Here is a 23,501-nt window from a genome sequence, read left to right as displayed (position 1 = left end):
TGGAAAATTTAGTGAGACTATCTCAAAATAAATAAATAAATAAATAATAGAGAGCATTCCAGGTTCAACCACACACACACGCACAAAAAAAAATCAAAGTCTATCTGTCTCTCTCTTTTACACACACACACACACACACACACACACACACACACACACACACAACTCTACAAGCAGGATACGTCCTTGGTGCCTAAAACAGTTCCTGGCACTCAATAAAGACTTTTGGAACTAATAAATGAACAAGCCAAGAGTGGACATCTGACTCAAGTTGAGATAATCAGATTCTGTCTTCCAGGAATTTGGAAATCAGAGATTCCAGGCAGCCTCTGCTAGTCCTTAAAATGGGAGCGATAAAGAGCCAGAGCCGGACAGCTGTGTGTGGCTGTGCACCCAGAGAAGAGAAGAAAGGGCCAATTTCAGAGAGAGGAGAGATGAGAGCATGTTGCCTGAAATGTAGGGGTGACGTAAGTTCCTTGGGCTTCCGGGTCCTAGGCCCAGACTCTCATGAGCCTGGCTGCCCTCCTGCCCTTGGGTCCTGTAAGATAGCCTGCACCCTGGAATACCTTTTGGTGTTCTAGATTCCTCTTTGGCACAAGCTATAGGATTTCAATTATTTGTGGCTAGAAAATCCCTCACCGACACAAAAGGGCTTGTTCTTTCCACAATGTTCTGCTGCTTCTTAAAATTATGAACAAGTTTTGTATTTACAGAATGTGTTCTTTAAACATGTAACTCAGATGACTTGTTAGAGGGGGAAAAGTGAGGACATGCTAGTTCATATTTAGGACTCACTTGTTGAAAGTCCAAATGAAGAGAAATGCCAACACGTTAAATGAAAATTTCCCCATTCTCAGACTAGCTGAGGAGGATTTTTAATCCTCTGAGGGGATGAGATCCAATGCAAACATGTGGCATGACTAAGAAATGGGGGGGACTTGATGCTTTCTAACCATCCCAAATTAAAACAGGAAAACAGTTACATTATTTCAAAGCTGTGCCAAAATGAGGCATCTCCATTAGCATTAACAACTGCCACCTGTAAGTTATAGCATTTCACTCATGTTCTTTGCATCCATTGGGCTATAAGTTATTTATTCAGTCATCATAAATACAAAGAGATACAACGTATGTTATTGTGCTAATATAGAGAAGGGAGCATGACTTTACCAGAGAGATGTCTCTAAAATGCAGGTTATCCAGGAAAAGTGTACCAAGATCAAAGTGGCTTTGCCACCCGCAACGTGGGACCAACACCTGCTCCTTGCCAGTGGACCATCTGATGAGACTTTATCACCTCATCGTCCCCCTCATCCTTACCGCCTTCCTGAATACAGCTCTCGACTCGGAAGCACCTTTATTTTGGCTCATTCCATTTGAGAAACTACCAATTTTTTAAATTTACCCATTCTTTCCATAATTATTATGTGCCAGACACTGTGCTAGGCCCTGGGAATAAAGAGGACCACAATTTTAAGTAGGTGCCGGGTATTCATCATCCTGCCTCTCTGTCAGCTCTGTTTAAAGCTTGGCTTGCGTGGCTAATGTCATACTCACTCGATGGTAAAAGACTAAAAGCTTGTCCTCTAGGATCAGGAACAAGATCAGGATGCCTGCTCTCCTCACTTCTGTTCGACATAGTACAAGTTCTATCCAGAGCAACAGGAAAGAGGAAGAAATAAAAGACATTTCTGTGGGAAAGGAAGAAGTAAAATCCTCTGTAGATGGCCTGATGTTATTTTTTAATATATATTTTTATTGATTTTATTTTTTAAATACATGACAGTGGAATGCATCACAATTCTTATTACACATATAGAGCACAATTTTTCAATTCTGTTTGTATATAAAGTATGTTCACACTAATTCATGACTTCGTACATGTGCTTAAGATGATGTCCATCACATTCCACCATCATTGCTAACCCCCTGTCCCCTCCCTTCCCCTCCCACCCCTCTGTCCCATCTAGAGTTCCTCTATTTCTCCCATGCTCCCCCTCCCTACCCCATTATGGGTCAGTCACCTTATATCAGAGAAAACATTCGGCATTTGTTTTTTGGGGGGATTGGCTAACTTCACTCAGCATTATCTTCTCCAACCCCATCCATTTACCTACAAATGCCATGATTTTATTCTCTTTTATTGCTGAGTAATATTCCATTGTGTATATATGCCACATTTTTTTTATCCATTCATCTACTGAAAGCCATTTAGGTTGGTTCCACAGTTTAGCTATTGTGAATTGTGCTGCTATGAACATTGATGTGGCTGTGTCCCTGTAATATGCTGTTTTTAAGTCCTTTGGGTATAGACCTAGGAGAGGGACAGCTGGGTCAAATGGTGATTCCATTCCCAGTTTTCCAAGGAATCTCCATACTGCTTTCCATATTGGCTGCACCAATTTGCAGTCCCACAAGCAGTGTATGAGTGTGCCTTTTTCCCAACATCCTCTGATTTTATATGAGGGAAACTCTAAGGATTCCACAAAAAGACTATTAAAATAATAAATGAATTCAGCAAAGTTACAGGATACAAAAATCAACACATAAAAATCAGTTGTGTTACTATATACTGACAATGAACAATACAGAAGTAAATTTTAAAAAGCATTCTATCTACAATAACATCAAAAAGAATAAAATACTTAGAAATTATTCAAGGAAGTTAAAGACTTATATACTGAAAACCACAAAATCTTCCTGAAATACATTGAAGAAGACCCAAATAAATGGAAAGACTTTCTGTATTCACAGACTGGAGGACTTAATATTGTTAAGATGCCAATATTTTGCAAAGGGATCTACAGATTCAACATAATCTCTACCCAAATCCCCATGACTACTTCTTTTTTTTCAGAAATATAAAAAAAACTTAAAATTCATGTGAAATTATATGAGGGGATGAGATCCAATCCCAAATTATGAGGGAATGGGATCCAATCACAAAATGTCAAAAACAATCTTGAAAAAGAACCAAGTTGGAAGTCTAATATTTCCTGAAATCCAAACTTTAGAAAAAGCTATATTGTTGTAAAATAATGAGATACCACCTACACACCTATTAGACTGGCTAAAATCCAAAACACTAATACCACCAAATGCTGGTAAGGATGTGGAACAACAGGAACTCTCATTCATTGCCTGGTGGGAATGCAAACTGTCACCTTTTGAAAGACAGTTGGGCAGTTTCTTACAAACCAAACCGAACACTTTTACCATGATCAGCAGTTGTACTCCTTGGTATTTATTTGAGTGCGTTGAAAACATGTCTATACAAAAAACTGCACATGAATGTTTGTAGCAGCTGTATTCATAATTGCCAAAACTGAGAAGCAGTGGAGCTGTCCTTCTATAAGTTAATGGATAAAATACTGTCGCATACAGACAATGGTTGTCAAGTCACAAAAAAGACATGGAGGAGTCTTAAATGCATTACTAAGTTAAAGAAGCCAATCTGAAAAGACTCCATCATACTGCATGGTTCCAACCTAGGCCATTCTGGAAAATGTCTCTATGGAGACAGTAAACAGATCAATGGATGCCAGAGACTGGAGGAAAGAGGGATGAAAAGGCAGAGTACAGAGGATGTTCAGAGAGGTGAAATGATTCTGTGAGATACTGAAATGATGGACACATGTCATTATACATTTTTCAAAACCCACAGACAATAAAGAGTGATCCCTAATGTAAACTACGGACTTTGGGTGATCATGACATGTCAATGTAGGTTCAATAATAGTTGTGACAAATGCACTGCTCTGATGCAGGACTTTGATGTTGAAGGAGGTTGTGCAGAGGAGGGAAAGGGGCATATGGGAAATCTTTGCACTTCCTGTGAACTTTTACTGTGAACTTTAAAATGTACTGAAAAATGATATAATTAAAATGAAAACAAAACAGTGTGGTACTGGTGTTAGACATATAGACCAAGGGAATAGGAGAGCCCAGAAATTAACTTCTGCATATATGGTCAAATGATTTTTGCCAAGTATGACAAGAAAATTCAGTGGGGAAAGGGCTGTCCTTTCAATAACTGGTATGGGGGAAAACGGATATTCACATGCAAAAACAACAAATTTGGATCCTTACTTTACACCATACACAAAAATTGAATCAAAATGGGTCACGTACCAAAATATAAGAGCTAAAAATACTAAAACCACTAGAAGAAAATATAGGGGGAAATCTTTATAATATTGGATTTAGCAACAATTCCTCAGATGTGACACCACAAGCACAGGCAACCAAAGGAAAAAACAGATCAATTAAACACAAAATTAAAAACTGCTGAGGACTGGGGTTGTAGCTCACTGGTAGAGCATATGCCTTGCCACATGCAAGATGTGTGAGGCACGGGGTTCAATCCTCAGCACCACATAAAAATAAATAAAGGTACTGTGTCCATCTACAACTAAAAAAATAAAATAAAACTTTTGTGTCAAAAGACGCTGTGAACAGAGTTAAAAGGCATCCTATGAAATGGTAGGAAATATTTGAAAATCAAATATCATATTTAGAATACATTTAAAACTCCTATAATTCAATAACAATAACTAACTGGGCAAAAGTCTTGAATAAACATTCTTCAAAGATGATATACTAATGGCCAATTAACACATACAAAGATGCTCAGCATCACTAATCATTAGGGAAATGTAAATCACAGTCACTAGATTCTACTTCACACCCATAAGGATGACAGTCATCAAAAACAAAGCAAAGCTGGCTTGGTGGTGCACGTATGTTACACCAGCAGCTCAGGAGACTGAGGCAGGAGACGGTGAATTCAAAACCAACCTCAGCAACTTAGCGAGGCCCTGAGCAACCTAGTGAGACTCCGTCTTAAAATAAAATACAAACAAGGACTGGCAATGTGGCTTAGTGGTTAAGCACTCCTGGGTTCAATCCCCAGTACAAAGCAGGCACGCACGAACGTGTGCACACATGCACACACACACACACACACACACACACACACACAGAGGAATAACAAATGTTGACAAGAATACAGAGAAATTGGGATTCTTATACACAGGGAATATAGACAGCTGCTGTAGAAAACAAAATTACTAAATGGTCTAGCAATACCACTTCTGGGCATATACACAAAAGAAATGAGAGCAGGAACTGGAACAGACATTTGTACATGATGTTCATAGAAATATTACTCACAGACCAAAAACTGGAAATAGCCACTGCCTATCAATGGATAAAGAAATAAACATGATGTAGTGTATAAACATGAGAGAATATTATTCAGCCTTAAAAAGGAAGGAAATTCTGACATGTGCTACAACATGGATGAACCTGGAAAAATTTTGCTAAATGAAACAAACCAGACACCAAAGGTCAAATATTGTCTGATTTCACTGATACAAAGTACCTACAATTGTCACATTCATAGAGACAGAAACTAGAATGGCAGTCGACAGGAAGTGGGTCGGGTGGAATGGGGAGTTAGTGTCTGACAGGTAGAGTTTCCCTTGGGGAAGGTGAGAAGGTTCTGGAAATGGATGGTGGTGGTGGTGGTGGTGGCACAGCACTGTGAATGTGCTGAATGCCACCAAATACTACACTAAAGATGGTTAAAATGGTAAATTTTATATTATGTAATTTTATCACAATAAAAACAAAATGAAAATCTGTCTGCTGAAGCCCTCTGAGGCTGAGGGGCAACTGGCTGAACTCTGCACTCCGTAGCGTGGAATGCCGCTCAGGTTTTCAGGGAGCAACTGACATCTGACAAGTGGTGCCCAGACCCGGCCCCATCTTCTCCAGGCCCACACCAACCTTCCAGGTTCATCCTGGGCTCTAAACCTCTAAATGCTACAACATGGATGAACCTGGAAAAATTTTGCTAAATGAAACAAACCAGACACCAAAGGTCAAATATTGTCTGATTTCACTGATACAAAGTACCTACAATTGTCACATTCATAGAGACAGAAACTAGAATGGCAGTCGACAGGAAGTGGGTCGGGTGGAATGGGGAGTTAGTGTCTGACAGGTAGAGTTTCCCTTGGGGAAGGTGAGAAGGTTCTGGAAATGGATGGTGGTGGTGGTGGTGGTGGCACAGCACTGTGAATGTGCTGAATGCCACCAAATACTACACTAAAGATGGTTAAAATGGTAAATTTTATATTATGTAATTTTATCACAATAAAAACAAAATGAAAATCTGTCTGCTGAAGCCCTCTGAGGCTGAGGGGCAACTGGCTGAACTCTGCACTCCGTAGCGTGGAATGCCGCTCAGGTTTTCAGGGAGCAACTGACATCTGACAAGTGGTGCCCAGACCCGGCCCCATCTTCTCCAGGCCCACACCAACCTTCCAGGTTCATCCTGGGCTCTAAACCTGGGAGTCTTCTTTTCTCTTCACACCCTTTTTGAAAAGAACTAAGTGTGGGGTCAGTAGATGTGAGTGTTCTGGAAATGCCTTTGTCACATGCAAACTCGAGATCTTTGTGAAACCTCTGTCTCCTTAGAACATGGAGACCAGGAAACCTGCCCGGCAGTGATGGGAACCGGCCAAGACAGGAAAATGAAAGTGCTTGTACACACCACGGAGCGGCACAAACTGGATCAACCATTAATGTGTTTATTCAAATGCTGCTTCAGTGTCCACTTTGTGACACAGGGTGTCTCAGATGCCAGTAACACCATGGAAATATGTCTGCTTCATGGCCTATACCGTCCATTGGGGAAGTTGAATCAAATAGTCATTCAAATGACAAGGAAGTCCAAAGAGTAACGAGAGCACAGGGGGACCCGATCCCCTCTGGGGAGTCTGAGAAGGGCGCTTGCACCAGATAAGCATGTGTCCATTTGCCCAGGACACTTCTAGTTTATGCCTGCTGTCCTGCAGTCATGATTCATAACATCCCTGTTCATGTCCAAATGCACCCTCGCTCGGCCCCTAGACCACATGTTCTCCTATTCCCGAGGAAGGGCTACCCGGGCTGAGGAAGAACAGGAGTTTCCAGGAGACGAGGGTGAAGGAGTGGTCATGCAGAAATGACAGATGGGTAGAAGTCCACAGGCAGGACCTTGGCCTGGCGCCCAGGAAACTGGAAGGAAAGTCAGGGTGGCTCAGGAGGACAAGAAAGTAGTGTGAGATGAAGGTTCAGCAAAGCCAGACAGGGCTGCAGAGCGTCGGGAGACCCTGGGAAGAGGAGGGGGAACTTCATGAGCCATCAGAGAAAGAGGGACCAAGAGAGAGAGAGCACGTGCCATAAAAGGCAAGGAGGACCACGTTTGAAGGAGAGAGAGGAGGAGAGGTCAAGCAAGATGAAAACCCGACCCTGCCCATTAGATACAGTGACACCGGGAGCTTCAGAACCATCTGGGTCCACACCCATCTCCTTCCTGATCCCTCATCACTTACGAGGTTTACAATTTCTCTGTACTGCTTTGTAATTATTCCATGTAAAAAGACTCTTGTCTCGGGCTGGAGCTGTTCCTCAGTGGTAGAGTGCTTTTTGCCTAGCACCTGTGAGGTACTGGGTTCGAATCTTAGTACCACATAAAAATAAACAAACAGAGGTATTGTGTTCATCTAAAAATACATTTTTTAAAAAAAAAAAACCTTTTCTCTCCTTTGTAACGATGAATTGGACATGGGCCTTTCAGGTGTCCGATGCTACCAACCAGTTGTCCAGTGGATCCTAGGCCCACAGAAAAAAAATAGAAGCCCTAATTCTTAGACTCAGGTATGGCACATCCTCCCTCCTCAACTGGTCATCAAGCCCTCCAGCTTATCTCCTAATTTGTCTTCTCATCTCCCATCCTTCATTCCCACCACTACACCTTGGTTCAGGCCTCCCCTCCCAGCTTGATGGGGCCTAGACCAGCTTCCTCCCCCTCCCCTCCCCTAGGAGCTCTCCTGGCCCCCCTGTCATGCAACAGTGAGAGAGATTTTTATTTTCAACCAGTTCTGACCATGATTACGGCTCTTCAGTACCTTCCTTAGACCACAAGATTGAGTCCAAGCCCCAAGTCTGGCCTGAGAGACAATTCAAAACCTTCTCCACCAGCTGCCGACTGCAAGTTGGCCACTTACGTCTCCGTCTCAGTCACAGTCAGGTGACTTTTGATACTTTGAGGACAGAGCACTTTCCTGTTCTGGGGCCAGGGTTTCTACACACTGCTACTTCTGCCTGGGATCTTGACTCTGTGAAGCTGTTCCACCAGCCCTCCCTTCTGTGTGGCCTGTCAACACACATCGAAGGCCATTCCACAAAGTCTCGTCAGTCTGCCCACCTTACCACTCTGCAAACTCTCTGAGGACAAGGACAGTCCTGTAGTCTTCTGTGTAACCCTAACACCAAGTTTTCAGCACATTGTGGACTTTGCTTTCAATTTTTGGGGGGCATCATGAATCCCTTTGCAACTTTCTCCAGAAAAGCACACACATGCACAGATGTTTTTCCCTAGATTTTAGGAGATCAGAAGACCCCTTTTCAAGCCCCTGTTGCCCACACACCATTGTTAGCAACATCAGCAGTAATGTTCCCTGAATGAAGACTGACAAAGAGAATGAACTTACAAAGAGCAGCTACTCAAACACACATCATCGCCATCATTGCTAAAGTTTGCATTTATGCGATGCCTAACACTGTAAATATATTATCTTATTTAATTCTCACAATAGTCTTATGAGAAAGGTAGTACAATTAACCCTATTTATAGATGAGGACACCCAGGGTCAGAATCTGGATCAAATCCAGGTCGGCCTGATTCTAAGACCCATTCACTTGACCACTTGCTAGGGTTTGGATGAGTGTCCCCCAAAACTTACATACCCTGGGATATGTGCTGCTGGAAGGGGTGAAATCTTTGGGAGGTGGGACCTGGTGGGAGGTCCTTAGATCCTTGGGGGCATACCCCTGAAGGGGATTTTGGGAGCCTGGCCAATCCTCTGTCTCTGCTTTCTGGCTCCTAAAGTGACCAGTTTGTTCAGAAAAGTTTTCTCTATTATTGCCATTCAGTAGTCCCACCAGAGTTACAAAGCAAAGGAGCACATGATCTTGTGCTGGAACCTCCAGAAGCATGAGCTAAATGAACATTTTCAATTTACAAGTGATTGCCTCAGGTATTTCATTATGGTAACACAAAGCTGACTAATGTACCACTCACTGCTCACTACTTTTTTAATGGATCACTGTAGTTGTATTTATTAGGCACATATAATATGTAACTAACCTACCTTCACTCTATACACTATCAGCTTTGTCACAAGACGTTCCTCCTTCAGAGCAGACACCAGGGTGGACCCCAAATCTTTTACTGTTGCCCAAAAGGCTAAAAACACACTTGAAAAATGGTCTGACTCAAACAAGAACCGGCACTATTAAATGTCCTCTGAGTATATTTGTGCTTAAGGAAGTGATGTTTGGGTCTCTCTCCTAATGGCCCAAAGAGCAAGTTCAACCCCCACCCCCTGGGGATTGTGCAGAATGGAATTCCAAACGGGTGCTGATAAAAGCACAATTCACATGTCTGTACTCTGTGAATGACTTTCTTTAAAAAGCTGCTTTCTGAACAGAAAATCTTTCAAGTCATTGCAGATAAAAGTGGCAAGTAAGCTTTGATATGGGCGAGTACATGTGTAGCACATCAGCAGGGGAACTGATCCACACGGTGCTTTAAAGTGAGCGGCCCAAGATACTCAAGGGGGACACGAGTAGCTTGTGGCGGCCAAAGCATCAGGCTGGATGAAGAGGATCCTAGGGTTTGGATGAGTGTCCCCCAAAACTTACATACCCTGGGATCTGTGCTGCTGGAAGGGGCCCCAACCTACCACACCCCAGCCTGAGGCCCCGAGGTTCAGCAGCTCAGCGTTGGCAAGGTCTCCCTCCCAGGGCTGCCATGTGGGCACAGGCAATGCGTGCGTAGGACAGCAGTGTGTAAATAGACAGCTTGCTGTTATTCAGGACAGTTTATTATTTCTAGTGCCCAAGGAAATAACCGCAGTGGGTAAATTCAATCTGAAAAGATGCTGACCAGGGCGGAGCCGCCCCCGGACAGCTCCAGAGCAGCCTGCGGCAGAGCACCTGCTCTCGGGAACCTTCTGCGCCACCCGGGCAGAGTCCGTAGTTCCTCTCAGTGCCCCTCTGTCCTCTGCTGATGTCTTCATGTTCCCAGACTGCTGCCTCCGCCACACAGAGCGCTTCAGGGTAGAGACATTTCACTCTTCTCTCCAACTTCTCCACCTGCATGTCCGAGCTGCTGGCCTCTAAAGATAGTCCTTGATGAACCTCGCCTGCTGGAATCCATGTGCTTGTGTGACAGTCACAGACTTGGTCTAGGTGACCAGCAGCATATAGCAGAAGGGAATGTCACTTCCAAAATTAGGAAATCTTGATAAAAAGACTGTGGCTTTTGGTTGGGTCTCTGCCCCTCCCCACCACCACCACCACACACCCTTCCTCCTCCTCCCTCTTGGTATCTCTGTGTCTCCCCCACTCCCTCTGGGAATACCTAGGGAGAGGCCCAGTTGTGAGGAGTAGAAGCCCCAAGCCAATGCCATGTGAGGGAGCTGAAAAGTGGCCCCACAGCCCCAGTTGAGTGTCAGAGTCTGTGGCCCTGGCCAACAGCCGGACTGCAGCCTCATGAGGGAGGTGTTAGCTGTGGCTGACACTTCAACCTAATAAATTTCTTTTTTTCGTACATTTTGGTTTCACCTCTTCATTGTGCCTAATCTGACTCACGTATCTAAAGCTAACTTCCCCTGGTCAGGGCTGTCCTAGAGAGTGGCTATCTTGGCCTAGGGCCAGTCTCAGCAGTGAGAACTCAAAGCAGAACACCTCCCACCCCCAAACCCTCAGATTCCTGGCCCTCAGAAACTGTGTGAGATAGTAAATGCTTGTTGGTTTAACCTGAAGTGTTGGGGAACTTTGTACACAGTGATAGACAATGAATGAACATTTTTCTGTTTTAGAACAAAAGCTTAAGAGGTAGAAAGCATTCTGGGGGTGAAGGGATTTAAAACTAATACATAATATAATAATCACTATTTATGGCACATTTAACTATGTGGCATGTATCCTATAAATATCCCTGCATTTTGCAGATGAAAAAAATGCAATCCCATTGTTAATTAGTGGCAGAAAGAATTTGAAGCCATGCTGGCCTATCTCCAAAGATTGTGCTCTTTCAATTCTGCTGAGCTAGATGGACAGATGGATGGATGGATGGATGAATTAACCCATGGAGAACTGAGCATGCACAGCAGACAGCTGTGGCTAACACTTCACGGAAGATGTCATAAATTTGTTTAATACAGTTGCTGCTTCAGCAGCTGTTTTCAGGCCTGACATTAGCTATTGAAATCCAATTGTACCAGTCACCTTTGGCCTAAATAAAACTTCCCATGTAACTTGTACGTGATGCAAACTGCCTGTGGCTCATCCCACTGACCCACACCCAGCACATTCTATAGCTACTGATCATAAAATCAAATGATCAAATAAATACATTTGTATTTGATCTTAAATACAAATGATCAAATAAATTTATTTCATCATATAAGTGAGTCATATGCAAAGAAGTTCCCCTCCTCAACTGTTTTCCTTAAACTAGTCAATCTACAACCCCCAAGGAAAAGCCCAGAGGAAAATGCCCATAGATAGACCTTAACCAGAACATAGCCCTGTAGATTCTCCCTTCCTCACCCGCCTCCTCCCTCTCTTTCTTTCTCCCCATCCACCATTCCCTGTGGCCTCCGGTCTTCCCAATGACCCCCAGTGGCATCTCTAACCTCTCTGAAATCTAATAAATGTCTTTTTTTCCCATACATTTTGGTTTCACTTCTTCATTGTGCCTAATCTGACTCATATCCAAAGCTAACTTGTCCTGGTCAGGGCTGTCCCAGAGAGTAGCTATCTTGGCCTAGGGCCAGTCTCAGCTGTGTAAACTCAAGAACAAATTTGAAAGAAACCATAACAATAAAAATCATAAGAGAAGAATATAGTGAAGAAACATCCAGAGGCTAATTAAGACAAGGAAAGGATTGAGCAACTGCTCTTCAAGGAGGAACTAAAAATCTAATACTGTTCTTCAATCAAGAAAGTAAGCTAAGTGAATGCTGCTGGGAATCTATCCATGTTAATCAGCTTTCTGCTACTGCAGCAAATACCTGAAATAATCAACTATAAGAGGAAAAGGATTTCTTTGGATTACAGTTTTGGAGGTTTCAGTTCATGGCCAGTTGGCCCCATTGCTTTTGATGATGTCAACTTGATTGGATTATTGTAAGGATAAATGATGTGTGTGATCCATTGGGCTCTGCACCTGGCCCCCAGTGCCTGTTCCACAGTAAGAGTTCAACAAGGCTGGTTTCCTTCTTCTCCATTCTTTCCCAGAATTCTTCACCCTGTAGTTATTGGCTGATATTAAAAAAAAAAGAAAAAGAAAAAAAAGAAAAGAAAACCTCCCCCACGTCTACCTCTCTGTTGTTACCCAGACTTGCTTGGGGACAGGGAAGTTCTCTGGGACTGGCCCCAAGGCTGAGTGTGCACACAGTACATCCAGAGTATTAAAGCCATGTAGGTCTTGGTGAGAAGGCACTCAACCTCTCAGGAGAGCCAGATTTGCAGAAAAGTCCCTTGCCGTGAGAACAAATCCCAATTTGGATTCCAATCTCGGCCCTACCATCTTCAAAGGCCTTCATTTCATCACCCAAGGAAGAGGAGCAGCAGAGCCTCCTCGCTGGGGGTGCTGCGGAGATGGAAACAACCACAGAGGCCAAAGAAGCTGTGAACCAGGAAGGGAGTAAGAGCTAAGTCCAATTAGAGAATATGGAGAGCCAGCCTCCCGGATTGTTCTTCACTAATTAGGTCCCTTGATAGAAAGGCAGAGAGGAAGAGTCCCCAGCCATGCCTGATGACAGAGAAAGCAGAGGCTGGCCCTCCACAAGTCCTCCTGGGAGAAACAATAGTGAAGCAAACATGGGTCCAGACTGCCAGGGGTTCAGGAGCCAGGCTGGGGGCAGAGGCAGAAGTGGGGACAGATACGCAAAGGGATCCTGGAATCCTGGATGATAAAGGGCTGTGTGGGGGCCCAGGAGTAGCATCAGTGGTTTCTGTTCAAGGTGAAGAAAATGTGAGCAAAAGGGCCCCTGGAGCTGGGTGTGCAGGAGGCTTTTGCCAGGAAGAGATGAAAGGAAATAGGGCACAGGGAGCAGCGGTTGTGAGGAGGATTCTGGGACAGCACAGGAGCTGCGAAGACAACCCTGGAGAGGTCCACGCGGACACACCAGTGGTGGAAGCTCGACCTTGATTCTGCAGGGGAAGGACGGCCACAGGAGGCGCTCCAGCAGGGCTGTGGCCAACCCAGAGAGAAAGAAGAGCAGATGGGAGACAGAGACTGAGGGCAGCACTCCCAAGGGGAAGCTGAGCAGGGCTGGGAGAGGAGGAGGAGGAGGAGGAGGAGGCACGAGGACTGGGTCACAAGGAGGGCGTGGGCTGGGGAGAGGCTGGGGAGGACCGAGGAGTAAGAGCCGGCTTGGGCTCCCTGCATAAGGACCACACACTTCTCAGCAGCTCCTTCTCGTGTTCCCATGAGCTGGCACTCCTGTCGCAACTCTGCCAGGTTCCTGGTCTTTGGGACTCAGAAGAACAAGATCCCACGGGGCTAACTAGCGCTCGGCTCGGAGGAGCCTTCCAATTTAATAAAGACGCCGTCTGGCTCCAGTGGGTTTCCCGGGAACACAATAATTACTCATCCCCTAATAGAGCCAATAAATATAGCAAGAGGATAAGTAATTAACAGCCTTTTGCTGGAAAGTAGCAATTCTTGTGATCTATGAAGTTTCCTCCTCCTATTCACCCCTTCTTTATCGCAGATACAGTATGACACTCCGGGCAAGCACGCCATTCGTTGTTCACTAAGTTAATTGCCCAAGAATGTTGTATTTTTTATTAAGTCCACTTGTTATCATTGACTGGCATGTACTACGGCTGCAGGAGCTGCGTTGAGGCCTGTCGTCTACCTTGCTTCCACTCCTGATTGCAAGACTCTTAGTGATACCAAAATTATCACTAAACAGTTTTAACTACAGGGGGCAGAGGAAGCCATATGAGTAGGAGGGAAGAAAGCTCTCCCCCTTCATAACCTCAGTGCAACACTGCAGTCTCCCCACCCATAAAGAACCTTATTAGTAGTAATTATATTAGACAGGAAAAAAAGAAAAACTTCACAAAGTTCTACTGTGATTTACCTCTTGGCTTGCAGTTTTAATTAAAATTCCAGTTTATTTAGCAAATAGCTCTGGAAAGATTAGATACCATTTTAGCACTATGTTCTTTTCCCACTTTCCAATTCATAAGGGTGACACAAACAACAAAATATGTGTGTTAAATGACTCTTACTCCATTCCCTCATAATTTGGCCTATGGAAAAGAGCTCCAATATCAATTATACATTATAAATTAACTCCATTATGCTCTGCAAAATTATGAACAGTAATCTCCCTCACAGTGGAGAATTATATCATTTTGCTAGTCGGCCTCAAATTACCTAGAGCTCTTCCACATCAAAATTTCAAATGTGTTTATTAGCTGAAATGGAAACAAAGCAAATCATTTCCTCCCACCCAGGAAACAGCTTCACCTGAAGTCACACCAGACAGCTCCTGGGGCAGCGCATCCCCCAGTTAACCAGGAAGCCAGGCCAATTCAGGGCTTTCCCCAGCAGAAGCCCCCAATGCTGCATGACTTAACAGCCGCCCCCCCCCCAATCCAAGCATTCATTCATTCCACACTCAGGCAAGCCGCGCCTTGGAGCCGGGCACTACACTCAGGAAACGCCAGGAAGTTCCAAACGTGGCAGCACAGGGTTGGTGGTGGAAGACAAAGCGAGAGAGACAAAGCCAGGAGGATGAACGGAACATTCCTCAACTACAAGGAGCTCATAGTGCAATGGGCAGATCACACAACTAAACAGATCACTGTAATGCTGTGGCCTCCGTCTCACAAAGCGGCTACTGCACGCACGCCTGCCTCTGAACGGAGCTCCTTACCCAGACAAATCTCCAAGCCACTCAAATCCCCAAACAACCTTGTAAATAGCCATCATCTCTGCATTTCACGAAAGAGGCAACTGGGACCTGGAGAGGTGGAGGACACTTCAGCTGACTCCATTGAGAAAGGGAAGTTCCCAAAAAGATCGCGAGGGAAAGTCCTGACAGGAGGAAGCAAATTGCATCCAGGAGCCTGGAGACCCAGTCCTCCTCTGTCTGGCAGCTAACCTGCTGAGCTGTCTGGGGCAGCCGCTGGCCTCTTGCAGGCCTGTTCACCCCTTGCCACGTACTGGGCTTTTCCCAATTTGCAAATCTGCAAAGGCCCGCTCTTCATTTCTGGCACTTGGTAATCTACACATGGTAATCTACATGACCCTAAAGCACCCAGTGCTGTCAAAATAATGTCCCTGAGGGAAAGAAAAGAAGTTCCCCAGAGAATTAACTAGATAAAGGTAAGTGGGTTCTACCCCTCCCCTAATTTATTTGTACTTCCTGTTCCCTAAAATCAAAGTCCCACTCCTAAGTCTTGCCAGTAATTTCCATAATACAATAGTGGCTACTGTTTATTGCGTCCGTGTTCTGTGCCGTGTGCTTCTCTGTGCTGTCTCAGTTCACCTTCACAACAACACGGGGAAATAAGTAGACATATGATTTCTGTTTTACAGATAAAGAACCCAAACTGAGAGCAATTGGATAACTTAGTCTCTAGTAGTGAGAGCATCCAGGAAGCAGTGGGGCAAGAAAGAGGACCAGCCCCATCAAATCCTTAGTCCCCAGAGAACAAAGCCTTGGAGAAATGGATGAGGCTCCTTTAACCACCGTGGCATGGTGGGTTCATGCTGAGTGCCTAGGCAGTTTTTGTGGGGAAACCAGAAGGGACTTGAGGGAGACCTGATGGAGCCCACTTGGAGCTCTCCAGAGTGCTGAAGAGCCTCTGCGGAAGCCTTGGGCACCTGCATCTTCGCCCCAGGTCTCTGCCTGGCCCAACCCTCACCTCCTGGTTTCCGTGCAGGGAGTGCATCTAGCAGGAAAGTTACTTGCAGAAGTACTAAGCTTGAGAGGACAAGAGGACATCCAATTACAGCTACCCTATGAGGGATTGGAAATACAGGGACGGGAGTAGAGAGAAGCCAGAGCAAGAGGTGAAAATTTGTACCTGGAACATTTTGCATTTTCAAGCCTTTTGAAACATTATGTGATTGTTAACTATAGTCATCTCACTGTGCAATAATAGCACACCAGAGCGTCTTGACCTAACTGCAGCTCGGTACTCACTGATTAACTTCCCCCATCCCTCCCCCTGCACTTCCCTGGCCCCTGGTCACAGGGTTCTACTCCTAACTTCTATGAGACCAGCTATTTTAGGTTCTGTGTGTGAGTGAGGTCATGTGGTATTGGTCTTTCGGAGTCTGGCTTATTTCCTTTCACACAATGATCTCTAGTACCATCCCTGTTGTCCCAGATGACAGGATTTGAATTTTTGTGGCTGAATAGTACTCTATTATGTATATGTACCACATTTTTTCTTTATCCATCCATCAGTTAATGGGTCCTTGGGTTGTCTCCATTTCTTGGCTATTGTGAATAGTTCTGCAGTGAACTTGAGAGAGCAGATGCCTCTTCCACATGCTGATTTCATTTCCTTTGAACATATACCCAGGAGTGGGGTTGCCAGATCACGTGGTGGCTCTATTTTTAATATTTTGAGGAAACCCCATACTGTTTTCTATAATGTGCTATGCTAATTTACATTCCCACCAACAGCGTACAGGGGGTTTAGAGAAGACAATTTGATTGCCTGTAGCTTTGAGTCTGAATAAAGAGCCATCACCACTCCCTAATACCCATCCCCTCCCAAAGGAAACAAATGATAGTATATTCAAAAGAAAAATAGAAATTGATCTTCCCTAGGTGACCTGATTCAAGTTAGTCCAAGTCATACCCCTGTTACTTGAACTGAAAACATTGAGAGGTCACTTGGAAAGGCTCTGAACTTCTCTTTTGCTTTTCTGACCATAGAACCTAAAGGCCTCTGTAATGGAATATTTATATACACACCTCTCCTCCAGGGGGTGAGAAAGAGATTAGAAAAATGCATTATTCTCTGGCTCCATACCCACCTCCGTTCCTACCCTCCTGCATACTGTTAAGCATAGTCACGCCTTTTTATAAACTTAGCTGCAACATTATTATGCAGCAGCTCAATGTCAGGCACCAAGGTAATTTGATGAAGAAGGAGGCACGGTCCCTGTCTTTAGAATGGTGAACTTGTAAACCAAGTGTGATGCAAAGCAGCAAAGATCCTAGCAGCTGTCAAAGGGCTACAGGAGCATGAAGCAGAGAGAGTGAGTGATTCTGCTGCGGTTGTGGGGGACCCGGGCTGTGGTTGGGTAGAAACTTGAAAGGTGCATTGGAATATGCCAAGCTCAGAAGGCAGGAGGGTGGTCTGGCGCAGCAAATCCCCATGTACAAAGGTCTGAGAGATTACTTCTCCAAGGTTATCTCTATATTGCTGGTGCCTAGCCCAGTCCAGGAAAGGAGTGGGCTCTTAATAGATGTTGGAGGGATGAACAGCATGACAGTGAGGGCTTGCTACCAAAGGGACCTGTAGACCCAGAATCCATAAGACCAATGCCAAATCATAATGTTAGAGCTGTCGCATGAACAGCAGCCGTGGGCACAGTTGGCCTTCATTTCTCCAGCCACAGGTTGATAATAACTGACATGTCTTCCTCTGTACAAGTTAACAGGAAAAGACTCATTCCCAGCTGGGAAAGAGCCCACTCTACTATTGAGAATTTTAAAAGGAATTATCAGCAATAACTGTTCAGTGAGGTGAGAGAGGAGTTTCGAGTGCATGGGCATCTTCATCAGAGTTTGGAATCTCCTTTTATTTCTGATGTTGAACTATATTGTCAAGTTTCCAATATTTTCATTTCTTTAAAACTTCACCCAATCAATACTGTGGCCGAAACCCAGCTTGCACTGGCTCCTTGAGATGAGCATTGCTATTTCTCGGCTAAGAATCGACAGAGTACCTTTCACTTTGCTTAATGAACTCAGAACAAACTGATGGATGGCCCAGCTCAGTTGGCAATGACAGCTGGCACTTCCCTGATGACCAGATAATGAGGCAAATGCATTAAGTGTGTGTCACCCCAGTCAACGGACATGGTCTATTAAGCCAAAGCCAAGCCACATGTGGTTTTCGGTTAGTCTCTACCACATGCAGGTATTCGGTACCTGTTTAAACACCTCCACATTTCCATACTGAAATAAATCTGATGCTTTCTTTCATGTATACTGAAGAAATTGGGCCAGTAAAGTAACCTTAAGAAAAGCCTGTATCATGTTGCAAATAGTTGTTAGCAGACACAGTATAGTATTAAGAACCAAGAGACCAAGATTCTAGTCCTAATTAATTAATTCATCCACTTGACAAACATTAATCAAGTGTCTGGCTAAATTCTTGGATATAAAACAAAACCATCACCCTCCACATTTATTGAGTACTTACTAAGCACCACACAGCTTTTAAAGTCACTTAGCATTCCTAACAACCTGGGGGTAAGATGTCAAATCCATCTTCCAGACAAGGAAATTGAGGCACTGAGAGGTAAAACAGCTTGTCTCAGTTTTCAAGCTCATAAGTGGTAGAGCCAAGATCCAAACCCAGTCAATCTGACTCCAGAGATGATTAAGACATAGCTTCAGTCCTACAAAAGCCCAGTTTCTTAGAATAATATACAGACATGGACACATGTGCATTTAATAGCTCTGTGACCCAGAGAAAAATATTTAACCTTTCTGTGCAAATTATCTTTTGTTGCAAAAAATTAATACAAACTTAGAGGCTTAAAACACCACTTATTTATTGGCTCACAGCATTTTTCAGGTCCGAAGTTGTTCCAGATTTTATGCTTCTGTGACTAAAGAACCCAATCAGCACAATTGCAGAGGAGGAAAAGTTTATTTGAGTGCTCACAGTTTCAGAGGTTTTAGTCCATAGAAGGCTGGCTCCATTCCCCCAGGGCTAAGGTGAGGCAGCACACCAGGGCAGAAGAGTATGGTGGAGGGAAATGGCTCACATGATGATCAGAAAGCAGAGAGAAAGATCTCCACTTGCCAGATACAAATACCTACCCCCAGTGCCCACCCTCCTCTAGCCATGGGTGATTAATTTGCTGATTGGATTAAGGCTCTCATAACCAATCATTTCCCCTCTGAACCTTCTCACATTGTCTCACATGTGAGCTTGTGGAGGACATCTCATATCCAAGCCATAACAGAGGTCCACCATTGGAATACCTGTACTCTTATTCATACCCAGATTTTCACAGGACTGAATTCAGAGGTGTTGGCAGGCTGCAGTTCTTACATAGGCTCAGAGTTGTCATCTGTGCTGCAGAATTCTTCTTCTTGCACGTGTAGGACTGAGACCCTTATTTCCCTATGAGTATATCAGCCAGGAAACTCACTCAGCACATGACAAATACCCATAGTTCCTTGCCAGAGTGATCCCCTGGGCAGCTTACAACCTGAGGTGTGCCTTCCTCCAAGATTAGCTGGAGCATATCTTCCATATGTATTCTGCAACTAGCCAGAGAAAACTCAGCTTTTAAAGGGCTCTCCTGATTAGATCAGGCCCTCCCACGGAAATCTCCTTTTTGGCATTTAATGTAACAGTCCCAGAAGCAATCTCAGCCTGAGGTGCCACTACACCCAAAGGGGTAGAGGATTATATAAGTGTGAGTAACATTTGGGACCATACTTGCTGAGTTTCCACTTTCCTGGGAACAAGACTAGACTAGGTGAAATGGAGATAACACTACTTGAGACATATGCTGTCTCTTCAGAGCCTCACCGTCCAGAGTCAGGTGCCCTGGGAGAAAAGGAGCACTGACCGGGAGAGGAATCTGAGGGTTAGAGAAGTCGCACAACCTTCCCCTGCTATGCTGGTAAAGCATGGGAGAGCAAAGACTTTCACTCAAGTCTTCCACTTCCAGCATGTGAGCTCCCTCCCCCATCCATGTTGCTGCATCCATCAGAGAGGACCAGACACGTTCTAGTGCCCAGTACCCAATCAGAGTGGAAGGAACACAGGAATCAGACAGATCTTGTCTCAAATCCAAGTTCTGCCTCTCACTAGTTCTAGAGTCTTGGGCTAGTCACTTCCCCCACCAGCATCCACACCTGCAAGATAGGGGGAGTTGGGCTGCCCGGTTCCCAGGGGCTCTTTCCCTCTCACATCAGGATAAAACCATTGCAGCTGCACTCTGGGTCATTATTAGCCCCATGCTTCTATTCTCTTGGTTGAAGGAGAACTGTGTAACTGCCTCCTCTTCCTATCCCAGTGGGTCTGGGAGAATAACTTCACTGTATTATTTTTCCAGGGCTATCGGAAAAAATTGCCACAAACTAGGGGTCTTAAAAAAAAAGAAATTCACTCTCTCAAAGTCTGGTGGCCAGACTTCCAAAATCGAGGTGCTGTCAGGGTCGATTCTTCCTGAGGCCTGTGGAGGGTCTAGGCCATGCCTGTCTTCTGGATTCAGGGGGTGCCAGCAAACACAGGGTTTCCTTGGCTTGTAGATTCATAACTCCAATGCCAGCCTCCACCTTCACATGACCTTCACCTCTGTCCCTGTCATCTCTTTTTCTCTTTCTTATAAGGACACTTGACAGTGGATTTATGATGCACCCTAAATCTATGACCATCCATGTCAAGGTCTTTGATTATCTATAAAGGCCTTATTCCTAAATAGTCAAAGATGCCTGTTAGAACTTGGGTGTATCTTTTGAGGGGAATGCAATCTAACCTCTATATGTAAATTCATTTATGCATCCCATAATTGGTGAAATTTAGGCACTTTTCTATTTTTCCTCACCACAATAAATATTTTCATTGTATCTCCTTGTGTACATGAATAAGAATTTCTCTACAAGTTTATCTGGATCACAGAGTATACACATTCTCAGCTCCACCAAATGTTGCTAAATAAGTATGTATTATGTGTATGCTAAACATGAGCTCTACCACTGATCCACATTCCTGGTTCTTTTAATTTTTTTTTTAATTTTGAGATGGGGTCTTGATAAATGGCACAGGCTAGCCTTGAATTTGCCATCTTCTTGCTTCAGCCTCCCGAGATTGCTAAATATTTTTGCCAATCTAATGAATGTAAAATGGCATCTTATTATTGATTTAATTTGCATCTTTATGATTAGACTGGCGAGATTGAATTATGTTTTCAAATGTGTATTACATATTTGAGTTTTCTCCTTGAATATCTTCTTAAAATTCTAAATAAGTCGTTATCTGTCTGCCAGGACGATCCAGGAGCTTGTGAAAAGAATTGAGAAGCTGATTTAGTGCAAGTAGGGTGGGACCTAGGAACCTGAATGCTAAAAAGCTTGCCAGGAAACTCTGAGGAAGGCGAACAGGGCACTGCCACAAGGGACGACTGCTGTATACAATGTAGTAACCAATCTTATTGGCACTTTGTTTTACACTCTCAGAGTACATGACAGGGCTTTATCTCCTACAAAGCCTTAAAACTATATTATTAATTACAGGATGCTGTTGGAGGATGCTACATGTCTATGAAGGTGTGGGGAAACTTCCCCCAGCCCCTTCTCCCTCCAGCTAGGAGAAGCTGGACTCCTCTCATACGTCTTTTATTTTCCCTTGTGGGCAACATGACGTACAACTTAGCATTTCTGTTGCTTCTTGGTAACCAGAAATCTCAGAAACAAACCTTTGTCCTTCATAAAAATTATACAAGATATTTATATGACATATTTCTAGCTGTTAGCTTTTCACAGACTTTATTATTTTATCTTGATTGTTTAACCTAAATTCTTAAAAAAAAAAAAAAAAAAAAAGAACTTCTAAGAGTGCCGGGGATTGAACACAGGACCTTGCACATGTTAGGCAGGTGCTGTACCACTAAGCTACATCCCCAACCCATGTATATCTTTTTTAATATATATATATATGTTGTAGTTGGACACAATACCTTTATTTTATTTATTTATTTTTATGTGGTGCTGAGGATTGAACCCAGAACCTCACATGTGCTAGGTGAGTGCTCTACCGCTGAGCCACAACCCCAGCCCCCATGAATATCTTTTTGAAAACCACTTTACATACTTTTTGAAAATGAGAGAGGCATAAATACATATTAATTTTAAATTCTACCTTGTGAGGATTAAATAATAATATAAAATTTATGTGAGGCCCTTCCTCTAACATTGACCTATTTTCAAGATTCACATACAATATTATCAGTTCTATCATTAATGTTCAACTGGAAAAAAATACTTCAAAGATGAGCTACTCATACCACATCAATTAATTAATGTGAGAAAATGGGTCATATCAATTTACTAGTTGTAGCCATTCAGGTGCAGAAAAAATAGGATATAAAAAATAGTATTATTCATTCCTAAATCATTGTCATTCAGCTCAAAAGTGGTGCAAACACAATTACAAATAAGTCCACCTGCATATATATAGTTTAGTGGCTTTAAAAGCAAAATTAATTTTCAAAAACCTTGACCAAATGTTTTTAGAAGACAACTTTTATATTTCTTATGGTTCTTTACAAAACAAAAGAAAAATGTGCTAATGTTGCCTCACTGTTGCTCCCATACCTCAGTCAGCTACTCTGTGCCTTGGGTAGGAGCTCCAATCACCTTGACCAGTCTGACAAGAATTCCCCTGATTTTAAAACTGAAAGCCCCGAGTCCTGGAACCCCTCAAAGTCCTGAGCAAACCAGGACTGCCCGTCACTGTAGCCTTGGGCAGCTTCTATCTGCCCAGGTACAGGAAGAAGGACCTGTCAATAGGTAAGTCCTCTTCCTAAGCCTTAAATCTGAATGGAAGTCATACATCTGGAAGTTATTCTCAGTTGGGTAAGGAAACAAAAAAAAAAAAAATTCAAATTCAGTTCACTAATCATATCAGCCCAGATTTCACAAAGGATTAGAGGAAATCTTCACAAGTCAATGTTTTTATTCTCTTCTAAAGAGTTCCAGGAATAGAGATTTCATAAAGCTATCTTTGAAAAACCATTCTACAATTCATATCTTTTAAAAAATACTACATTCAATCTACAGTCATATTATTTTCATTCTCAGCACCAAAGTGAACAAAAAAATCTTCAAGTTATGCTATCCACAGGAAATCAAGTAAAATCATTGGAGCTTCAAACTGGGTGGCCAGGACAAAATGCAAAGGCCATTGGAAGAGAGTTATTTTAGGGTGTGGGGGGAGAAGACTACCACATAAAACTTTAACAACATTCGGGGCTTTTTAGAATGGTGGGTCAAGTAACTGCCTTGATCTAGTCTATGCCACACAATGATCATAAATGAGTTATTTTTAGAAGGCATAATTTACAGATGAGAAAAATAGACTCAGAGTTCATTCACATTCTACTGTGCCCGGTGCTGGGTGTGTGACCATAAACACAAGAAGCATGG

General features: G+C 43.5%; 1 protein-coding gene across 1 annotated transcript in view; it reads right to left on the bottom strand.

Moving 5' to 3' along the window:
• Positions 1 to 23,501, bottom strand: part of Ttll11 (tubulin tyrosine ligase like 11) — a 231,797-nt gene that overhangs the window by 188,326 nt on the left and 19,970 nt on the right. The window lies entirely within an intron of this gene.

Source organism: Callospermophilus lateralis, chromosome 2 (genome assembly GCF_048772815.1).
Source record: "Callospermophilus lateralis isolate mCalLat2 chromosome 2, mCalLat2.hap1, whole genome shotgun sequence".
Classification (NCBI taxonomy): Eukaryota; Metazoa; Chordata; class Mammalia; order Rodentia; family Sciuridae; genus Callospermophilus; species Callospermophilus lateralis.
Note: the sequence above shows the minus strand (reverse complement) of the source record. Positions and strands in the feature narration are given on the sequence as shown.